Source organism: Vitis riparia, chromosome 18 (assembly GCF_004353265.1).
Source record: "Vitis riparia cultivar Riparia Gloire de Montpellier isolate 1030 chromosome 18, EGFV_Vit.rip_1.0, whole genome shotgun sequence".
NCBI lineage: Eukaryota > Viridiplantae > Streptophyta > Magnoliopsida > Vitales > Vitaceae > Vitis > Vitis riparia.
The window spans coordinates 24,416,914-24,425,226 of record NC_048448.1 but is presented as its reverse complement, the minus strand read 5'-3'; positions in this window follow the sequence as shown (position 1 = coordinate 24,425,226).

Sequence of the window (8,313 nt, the reverse complement as noted above, 5' to 3'; positions counted from 1 at the left end):
ATATCTTATATCAATATTTTTATGGTTAATTTTTTTTTTCTTTAATTCCAAAAATAAAATGAAATAAATAAATAAATTTGGTATTTTCTAACTAATCTTATATTCATATTTCTTATGGTTAAATAAATTTTTTATTCTTTTTTCTTTATTTCCAAAAATAAAAGGAAATAAATAAATAAATAAATAAACTTGGCTTAAATAATAGTTTTTAAGTAATTTCTTTATCTTATTTTTAATTACATTTTGCATTGAAAATAAAATAAAATAACTTTTTATTTGTTTTAATTATTTTAAATGTCAAACTATTGGGAACATAGTTTACACACTCATGTGGATATAATTTATACATATATATGAAATTTATACCATTATACAAGGTTATTATACTAATTGTACAAGGGGTATACAAAACTGTACATTTTGAACAACTTTTTTTTTTCTCTTATCATCTAAGGATTATACATTCTCTTACCACAAATTCTTTTATTTCATATACTTTATTTAACTCGTATATAACAATTCAAATACTTACCTTAATAATGATGTTTAGAAAAAAAAATTGTTTTTACGTTTTATATCATTTTTTAAATCAAACCATTGGAAACATGGTTCACATATCATATGTGGCACATAATGTATGCATATGGATGAAATTTGCACCATTGTACAAGGGTGTTATACTAACTGTATAAGGTAAATGTTCAATTGGACAAGGCAAATGTTCTAACTGTACAAGACAAATGTTTTAATTATACAAGGGGTATACAAGGCTATCATTTGTGAAAGATTTTAATCAATTTTGGACAACTTTTTTTTTTTTTTTTTTTTTGTCTTGTCATTTAAGGATTGCACACTCTTAATACACATTTCTCTATTACACACTCATCTTATGCACTTTATTTAACTCGCATATGATAATTCGATTACTTATCCCACTAATAATGTTTGAGAGAAAATTTTGTTTTTCCATCTTCCACTATTTTTTGAAACAAACCAATGAAAACATGATTAACCTACTTATGGTTACACATTGAATAGGGGGTATATGGAATTTGAGTCACTATACAAGGTATTTACACTAAGTGTACATGACAAATATACTAACTATATAAGGGTGTACAAGACTATTATTTGTGAAGGATTTTAAGTGATTCTGAAAAACTTGTTTGTTTATTTCCCTTAACCGATGATAAATGACATTCCTTACACACATTGGTTAAGCATACATTCATCTCAAGCACTTTATCTAACTTGTATATGGTCATTTGAATAGGTACCTCACTTATGATGATTGTAAAACAAAATTATACAACAATTTTTCTTCTTTTTTAAAACCAAACCAATGCAAACATGGTTAACCGACCTATTGTCAGATATTCATGAGATAATGTATGAAATTTGAGTTATTGTACAAATGTATTACACTAATTGTACAAGACAAATTTACTAATTGTACTAATTGTATGTACAAGACTACTTTTTGTTAAGGATTTCAAGTGATTTTGAAAAACTTTCCCATTTTTTTTCACTCAGATTTTTTTCCCCACTCAAATTCTCTCACTCAAGAATTGTTTCGAATTTTATTTTTAAATTTCATCATCAAAATTTTGTAATTTCATATTTTGTTTTTGTAGTTTTAGCAATGTTCTTTCTTTCCACTATTTTTTTTTTTTTTTTGTGAAATTTTATCCAAATGAATCTATATTTAAAATTATAATCATATTTATCAAATTTTTTACTAAGATTATCTTTAATTATTTTAATATATTTATACTTATTTATTTAAAAAATTAAAAACTAATTTTTTTTTTTTTTTTGTAAACATGTTCTACTGCCTATCAAGTAAAAAATTAGATAAGTTTGAAAGTCAATAAAAAAAAAAATTAAATACCACTTTCAATAATTTTTAGATAAAATTTTATATAATATATTTTACTTGAAATTTAATTTCTAAAGTTTAACTAAAAAATTGTATTGACAATTTTCTTGTTATAAGTCAAAATACTTTGCATTAGTCTATCTAGATAAGAAAAATTATTAATATAATATTAGAACTTCATATCTTAGTTACTTTTTTCAATAAATTTATCTTTTTAAAAATTTTAAAATAAAAACATTAAAAATTAAAAAGCTAAAAGGATATATATATAATAAAGTGAAGTGATAGTCAATTTTTAAATTTTTTGAAATATGGTTAATGTAGAAAATATAAAAAATAATTAAAAATATAAATGAAAGGGCAATATAAATTTAAAATAAAAATTAAAAATTAAACTAAAAGATAAATACAAAAAGATAAAAAAATAATTGGATGAAAAATCCCAAAGTTTTTATCATTGCAAGAGCAAAATGATTCAATATCTTTAAAAATGAAAAACAAAAAAACATTATTGCTTTTTATTTGACATAAAATAGAAATATAGATTGGAAGAAAAAAAAAAGTTAAAATGAGTAATACTTAATAGGGAATAGAAAATGGGAAAAAAAAATACAAAAAAAATTGAAATTCACACTCACTTGTGCCTATGTAAGGGTTAAGGGTTTTTTAGGGATTAATAAAAGACAAAATCGTTCATCTTAATTTTCATACTTTGTTCAGGTCTTGGGCTTAAATATGCATGATAGATGGACCAAATGTTAATTTTTGGGCTCAATTGGGCTCAAAACACAATTCTTCCTTAAGATTAGTCATTTTGATTTGTTGTTGTAGAATAAAAAAATTGACCTTTAATTTAAGTAAAAAAAAAAAAAAAGCAAGAGAACATAAATGTAGTTTTATTATGTATATTTTCATAATATAATGTGTATAATGTATAATATCATGAAAAAGTGAGTTTTGATTCACTAATTTGAAAAAATATAGAAAAATGAACATCAACTTTTATAAATCAATTTTATTTTCATCCATTTAAAAATATTTTAAAATATATGTACTTTTCATAAGTCAAATATTTGTTTCCTAAAATGACCTTTTATTTGTCAGGTTAATAATACCATTTTTATTTTTATTTTTTGCGGTGAGAAAGGATTAAAATAAAAAATTTAAAATACAAGTAAAACTAAAAAAAATCTTTAAATCTAAAAATATAAAACAAAATATTAATTTTCACTTCGCTAAATGATACTAGTAGAAAATATAGATATCGAAAAAAAGTTGAAAATACAATGAAAGTCGATATTTTTTTTTTAATTTTTAAGCTTTTTGGTTTTAATTGTATTTAATTTTAATTTTTTAGTTTTTATTGTATTTAATTTTTAAGTATTTTGGTTTTAATTTTTAAAATTTCTTATTTTGTCGTTGATGTCAACTAACAAATTTTTTATTTAATTTTATTAAAGAAAACAAGAAGATGAAGGAATTTATACAATACTATATATAAAATCATTATTAATTAGGAAATTAGAAAGATTTTATTTATATATTGGAGAATTTTTCCAAAATGATTTGTATCTCATATTATATAATAAAAAAATTATAATATATTTATTTGTAAGATATTTTTATTAAATTAAAATGATAAATTTAAATAAATAAATATGGTTTTTTTCTCTCTTAGAGAATTGGTTTCATTGAAAGACACAAGAGAGAGAAATACGTTTTTTTTTTTCTTCTCTTCTTAAATACAAAAGAAACATACATTCTTTTTTTTTTTCGTGAAAACGAAGTTCAAGACTCTTATACTATGAGAAAATAACAGTTATCATATTCATAGTTTCATTCACGACTTGAGATGAGAAAATTAGTTAGTAAAACAATCAATTGAGATTTTTGGGTATTTCTGAAGGTAGCCCGAAAGTCTTATTTTTCATCACATATTATATAAAAAATTTAATTATATTTGTTAGTTAGTGAAAACTCAAAAATCAAATAAGATTTTATAAATTTTAATTCATAAACATAATTTTCAGTTTTACTAATAAAGACATTTTCAAGAAAATAAAAATAAAAATTATTTATACAAAATGGAATTAGAAGATAAAAACAAGAGACCTAAATTAATTCTCAAAAAAGGTAACATCAGTCTAGCTCATTCTCTAATAATAATACCAATAAATAAAAAATTATTTAATTTTTAATTGCCACTATGTCATCCAACATTTTATAATTAAAATATTTTGGTAAGATAGACCTTAAGGCACGGCTAATTCCAAGGGACCCCGCATTTGAAAGTGGCTTATAATAAAAGATGCATGTCCATTGCATATTAAAAACATGTCACATTTATTAATGATAGAATTAATAAGATTTCAAATGTAGAAAAACTGAAAAAAAATAATTAATTAAAATATTTTTATTAAAATTTTACAAGTGGAGATGAGAGAGAGAGAGAGAGATACAAAATAGATAAATAAATAAATTTAAGCTAATGTGTTGGACCATTGGAGCTAGGTTTAAGCCAATCCTAAGCAGGTTAGAAGTCACTTGCCTAGCTCACCTTGTTTTATGAAGGGGTCATCAACTTGCCAATAATTGAAGAATAATCTATTAAGAGTTTATTTGACAATAATTTTAAAGAATGTTTTTAACTTAAAAAGTGTTTTTGAAAAATATTTGGCAACTATTTTCAAGGACAATTTTTTATTCTTCAAAAAAAAAAAAAAAAGCAAGAAAACATTTCTGACAATCATAAACTGTTTTTTATTTTCTGTTTTTTGTTTTTAAGAACAAAAAATATGGTGTTTTCAAATAACATATTTGAGTTTTTTTTTTTTCACTTATTGTCTTAAGGTTGTATTAGAAAATAATTATACAAACATGTACAATGATTAAAAATAAAGCATTGGATATAAGAATTATTTTTAAAACATATTTACAAATATTAAAAACATGTTAAAAATAATTTAGTTTCTCAAACAAACTTTTGTTTTACAAAACATCATAGAAAAACTATTCTCAAAAATATTTTTTTAGAACTATTTTTGAAAATAGTTATCAAACAGGGCCTAGGTGTTTTACAAAATTTAGAAAACGCTTTTAAAAATCTAAAAAATCACTTGAGTGTTTTCTATCAAAACATTTGATCAATGATTATTCTAAAAACATTTCTAAAAAAAATTCCATTAAAAATACTTGGAGTAAAAATACTACCAAATGCACTCTAAGTGTTTCTCTAGAAAACATTAGAAGTGATTTTTTAATACTACAAGTGATTTTTCAAAATTTTCAAAATGTTTCCTAAATTTTAATAAACACTTAATGCTTTTTAAAAACACTTTTAAGGGTAAAAACACTTCCTAAAATCATTATCAAATAAACTATAATTTTTATCAAATTCAATTACCTTATGTTATATAAGTAGATGATTCAAAATGTAATAAAAATAATAAAAGGACACAAGTTTTTCATTTTGTCTCTATAATATTTTAATCATTGGCATTTTAAGTATTTTTTTTATGTTAATGGTTTTTTTTAAGTATTTAATTTTCTTTTTATATTACATTAAAAAGTTAATTACTTTGGGATCAAAGAAAATATATTAATTAAGTGAATATTAATTTATCAAGGTGATCCTTATTTTTTAAAATATTGCATTTAATATCATTTTATTATAATTAAGTGAATTATTATATTTCATTTTATTAACCAATTCACATTAAAAAAAAAAACACTCAAAAGTGATGATCCCATCGAATAATTTCTTATTATAATGTGAAAATGTCATATCAAAACTTATTTCCATATTATGAAAAGTTAAAGATAAAATCCAAGCATATCAATTTTAAGAAGAAATAAGTAATTCTTGATACATATTTTATGAGTCTCCTAAATGAATCATATGGATTCAATTACATATTAAAAATTATTAATTTATGTGGTAAGTGAGTTGTGGACCTGCATTTTTTACGTGCATTCCCACTGGACGGTGAAACTCGTTTTTTTTTTTTTGTGAAAATTTGATTTTTTTTTTTGAAAAAATACTTGGAGTCACCACTTATTTTTGTTTTATTTTTTAAGGGAAAAACAAAATAAGAAATAAAAACTCTAAATGACCTGAAAGAAAAATAGGTCTGCAAAAAATCGAGTCTGGGTCTAGGGGTCAAGTTACTTATTGAAAAGGTACGGTGGTGAGCCGTAGCACCCCTCTAAGCTCGTATACGTATGACCTTTAGTAAACGAATTAAGGGAATTGTGGCAATTAATTAGTTAATTAATTATGGATACAAAAAAAAAAAAAAAAAAATCATGCAAATGAGTATGTACAAGTCATGGTGAAAATCAATATACATAAAAATAATGATGAAATCTAATTACAAGAATACACAAAATAAATGACAAGAGAATTATGCAAAATGATTTATTGAACTAAAAAAATTATTTCAAAAGAATCAGTTTTAAAGAAATTTCAAAGAATTTTGTTAAAAACAATTTTCAATTAATGATTTCAATTTGTTTATTTACAAAAAATGGTCAACTTATTTTCTCAACTTCATTTGTATTCAATTTTCAAAAAATTTATTTACACTTATTGTATCAAAAGAATTTATTATAAAATTTCAATTTGACAACAAAAATTATTTTACTTGCTTTTACAAAAAATGAATGAATTTTTACAATTTTATTTACAAAAGTATTTCAATTGATTTTCATTTAAGAAAAGTGATTTATACAAATTATTTAAAAAGACATGACTTTATTTGCAAAAGAAATTTTAATTAAAAAGAAAAAAAAAAGATTTAAATCATCTATTTCTAAAAAAATACTTTTAATCCCATTTTAATTAAGGAAAAATAATTTATTTAAAAAAATTGTTTTTTGGACAATTCTGTTAAAAATTAATTTTTGGGACACCTTATTTACAAAACAAATTTTAAACATTTTTTATTAAACAAAGAAATTTTTAGACAATTTTATTAAAAACAATTTTTCAAATTCTATTAAAAACAATTCTTTTGAATTTTTCTAAATACATTTTTCTGAATTTTTATTAATTAAAAAAACTTTCTTTAAAAAAAAATAATATCTTAAAATTATTATTTTATTAAAACATATTTACTGAATTCTACCTCTTATTTAAATAAAATTTCTAATTTGTTCGATATTTCATTTTGTACACACTCAATAAATATGTACAAACGAATATTTACAAGAACTAATAAAAATATAACCAAATAAAAGTGGAAAAAAAAATATGTACCCAAATAAACTTACAACAAACTCAATGTTTTCCTATGACTTTTTTATTCTCACTTTCTTCCATGAAATTTCGTGCTCCACGTGTCATAAATTCGTACTCAGCCAATAAGATTGCAAAATAAGCCTATGCAAAAACAAAAATAGCTCAAATGTAAGCTCAATTAATCAAACCCAAAACATGATAAATTAAAATAAATCTCATTAGGCCTAAATTTAATATTCCATAATCCAAGCCCAATTTAATATACAAACATAAATCCATGATCAAAATCAACTCAATTTAATATGCAAACCTACATCCAAAATATACCAAAATATTATATCATATCCAAATTAAATAATTAAAATGAGCACAATCATATAAATTATCAATTAATCTAACCCAAATTAGTCAATTCCAAATTAATTCATCAACAATAAATTATCACAAATTTCATATTAATTTACCAACAACAAATTAACCTAAATTTCATACTAATTAACAAAGACCAAACTTAACCCACAAACAAGTAATAATAATAATAATAATGATAATAATAATAATAATAATAATAATAATAATAATAATAATAATAATAATAATAATAATAATAATAATAATAATGAAAAATGAGTATGATGGGAAAGTGAGGAAATGAGAGAAAATGGGAGGGGGTCGTTGGGGGTAGAAGCTATAGGGAGAAGGAAAAAAAAATGCAAGAGAAAATGGGGGTCAGCCCTGTGTGTGAGTTGGGGGTGGAGTCTATGAGAAGGGAGAACCAGTAGAGAATAAACAAAAAAATAGAGAAAAATGGGCGCGTGTGGGGGGTGTTGTGGTCGTGCTGCTGGAAGGGAGGTGTGGTGGAGTGTATGGGAGGAAGAAGAGGAAGAATGGAAAAAAAAAATGGGAGAAAGAAAAGAAAATAAAATAAAATAAAAAATTGGTCGACGTGTATGGGAGTTTGGAATAGGAAGAAGAAGAAAAAAGAAAAATGGAAGAAAGGAGGTGAGGAGATGGGGAGCTGCCACTGCCGTGTGCTGTTGGGAGAGAGAAAATGAAGAATGGAAAGGAAATGAAATAGGAGTGGCCGACCAACCCGGGAATGGGGAAGAGAAAAACTAAAAAAAGAGAAAAAAATCATAAAAGAGAGAAAGGAAGAGAAAGAGGGGAAGTGACGTGGGAGGTATGAGAGAAGATA